We start from the raw sequence: 3601 nt of genomic DNA, 5'->3' as shown, positions 1-3601 counted from the left end.
TATACATTGTGTGTATGTGAGTGTGTGCATACTTGTGCATGCATATATGCATTCGTGTGTGTGTGTGTGTGTAAAAAGAGACCATCAACCTGAGAGGGAGGGAGGACTGGGAGGGGATAGAGGAGAGACTGGAAAGAGAAAGTGATATAATTTCATTTTAATTAAAAAATATTTTTAAATGAGTTCAGCCAGTCTCTGTGTCCCATCCCCTTTATCCCAGTGTAGTGGAGACATAGAGTTTGTATCTAGCCTTATCTAGCCTTTTTATACCTGGACAGTTTCAGGGCAACCTGGGCTACATAGAAATATTCTTTCTCAATAAATGAATACATTAATTAAGGTAAAATAAAATGATTAGAAAATGTGTAACATAAAACTAGAATGTCAAATAATATAGTAAAAAGTTCCCTCCACAAATGCACACACATTCACACAGACACCCCCCCCTTAACACACACACACACACACACACACACACAGCACATTAATAAAAATAAATATTTAGGAAAGGCCTGGAGGCTCTCACTGGTAACTAATATCCAACATATAAAATATTAGTACAAACATGTCATATAACACATGTATATTTAAAATACCAGCTTTGTGTGCCATTTTTATTCTGATGTTAAAAACAAAGACATTATATGAGATAAAACATTGACCTCTTTTGTTTATAAATATAGTTTCAAATATCTTCAGTATAGTTAAAATTGAGAACTGTCACATGTCACAAGTCACATTTTAAAAATATTTTTTAAAAAGAATTATAGAACATATTCTGATCACACGTGTCCCTTCCCCATCTCTTCTCATATCCTCACTCCCCACACAATTTTATGTCTTTTTAGAAAACAGGAATAAAAAAAATTAAGAATAAAAAAATTGAATGGAACCCTGGTTGTGGTGGCACAGACCTCTAATCCCAGCACCTCCAGAGGCAGAGGCAAGTCAATGTTTGAGATTAAAGCCAGCTCAGTCTACACAGTGAGTTCCAGGACAGCTTGCACTATATGAGAAAAACTATTTAAAAAACAAACAAACAAACAAAAAACAAATCAAAACAAAAGAAAACAAAGAATCCCCAAAGCATAAGGAACATGTACACACAAAATCAGAAATGATAATACACAAGAAAACTATCAGTAAGACAAAAACAGTACCCACTCAAAACAACGTAAGACAAAATTCCCATTAATTTCAACTTGCCTTCGCCATCAAATGCTGGAAATGTAGCTGACTTAAGTGTAACTAATACCATCAGGGAGGTTCCATGGGGCATTTTTTTTCCTTTGCTAGTGGATGTAAGTCAGAGATGGCTTATAGGTTAGAATGGAAAATCATGTCCACATTCTCCTCTAAGCACTGGGACATTAACCTATACAGATCTTGTCCCTAATGTAAGGAAACAGAAAAAAATTACATAAATCTACATAGCTAAATGAATGGATTTTCAATTTTCTTACAACATCCATCTCAAATAAATGATGTCTTTAATGACTGGCAGCCTAAGCATGTCAAGGAAATAGCCACAGAGTTTGCTTATTCAAAATCATCATGCTTTCCTACGTAATTTTTAATTCAGCAAGGAAATCTGTATCATAGAGAATTCACATTTCTACAAAATGGATTTTACCACAGAAAGCAAGAATGAACTGACATGGACTTCTACATCTTACACAATCTACTTAGCATTTTACATAAATAAATTCAATCTATTAAATCAAGAAAAAATAATGTTCAAACTGAAAATATAGAATATAAATACATATATAGTTGATTATATATCTTCCTAGGTATTAGTTTTCTATATTCACATCTACATATGTAGACTTGCATGTGATTAGAGAAATTAATAGATATTTTAAAACAATAATGAAATACATTTACATATATATATGAACTAATAAACATATTTAACAAAATTGTTTTAGGCTGCACCATCAATATGCAAATTCAATTGAGTATTCCTATGGGAGCAATAAATTTAAAACTATAAAAATATAAAAATGAATAGAATGCATGAAGAATGTTATCTAAACACATCCGATGCTTCTGCTTCAACACTGTAAAACATCATGAAAGTAAATGAGAAGCTTCAAATATATGCAAAAACAGCTTGTTGTTGTACATGAGGATATTTGATTGCTTTAAAATGATGGTCTAGAGACAGAATGCAGTTCTTATCCAAGCTAAGTATCTTCTTTGCAGATGAAGTGAGCTGATCCAAAAAAAATCCATGAAAATATCCAATCTTCAAATAGAATGGTAAGTTAAGACACCATATACTTGTATAGTTTCAAAAAGTATAATGAAAAATACAGAGATTAAGGCACTGAAGGAATAGCACCAAAATAGATATAGATCCCAAGTGAATAGAACTCAAAATGTATAACAGAATCCTACAATTTTTTATTTCATTATTTCTAATTTAGCAAGAAAAATGTATAGGAAAACCAGTTCTCCCAATTTGACGGTGGGACAAGCTTTTTTCTCAGTAGGTAGGTGAGCATGGTCAGTGCAGCTGAGCATGGTCACCAGACTTCCTGACGTATCTTCCATTTCTGACTACTTGTAGGATAGACAAATCAGCTAGGTTCTAATGGATGAAGTTGTAGTCATGACATTCAAATGTAAATAATTGAAATTTCACTTAAGTGAGTTGTGATCACAATAAAGCTTCTCTGCCTATCCTTTTAGCTAAATTTTACTTTGCGTTCATATTTCCAAATGCAAACTGGTGTCAAGAGATAGTAATATAAATCTGATATAAATATTCATATACTGACATGTATACCTTTTTATATGTGAGCATTATTTGAGTAAACTGCAGTTAATGAGATCCTAAATGATTTTGACTATATGTAGGGATGATAAATTAATCTGTAACTACATGTAGTTCACAACTATATGTGAAAATAGCAGAAATTACCTATACGGTTGCGAGCAGAATAGGCAGGCATGGTACTTATTAATGATGGCTTCAAAGTTTTTTGAGCATTGTAACAGAGATCATGAGAGTTATATATATATGGAAGAAGTCAAGAATATATATATATATATATATATATATATATATATATATATATATATGGAAGAAGTTGTGTATAACTCTAAAAATATTTTTCCATATATATATGGAAGAAGTCATGTATAACTGTAAAAGTATTTTTAGATAAAATGTTTTTATTTTTTTCTAACTATTTTACCAGTAATAGGTTATTTTTTTAAATTATAGCAAACATAAGTTTCTGAGGTCAGAAAAAGTGGAAATATGAGCAGGTAATGGGACCACCTTTTTCTTGGCAATACTCACCTGCACTGACCACGCTCACCTGCACTGGGCATGCTTACCTGCACTGACTATGCTCATCTGCACTGACCACTCTCACCTGCACTGACCATGCTCACCTGCACTGACCACGCTCACCTGCACTGACCACGCTCACCTGCACTGGCCATGCTCACCTGCACTGACGATGCCCATCTGCACTGACGATGCTCACCTGCACTGACCACGCTCACCTGCACTGACCACGCTCACCTGCACTGACAAAGCTCACCTGCACTGACGATGCCCATCTGCACTGACCACGCTCACCTG

Source organism: Grammomys surdaster, unplaced genomic scaffold (assembly GCF_004785775.1).
Source record: "Grammomys surdaster isolate TR1022 unplaced genomic scaffold, NIH_TR_1.0 171, whole genome shotgun sequence".
Taxonomy (NCBI): Eukaryota; Metazoa; Chordata; class Mammalia; order Rodentia; family Muridae; genus Grammomys; species Grammomys surdaster.
This window is presented reverse-complemented; position numbering follows the sequence as displayed.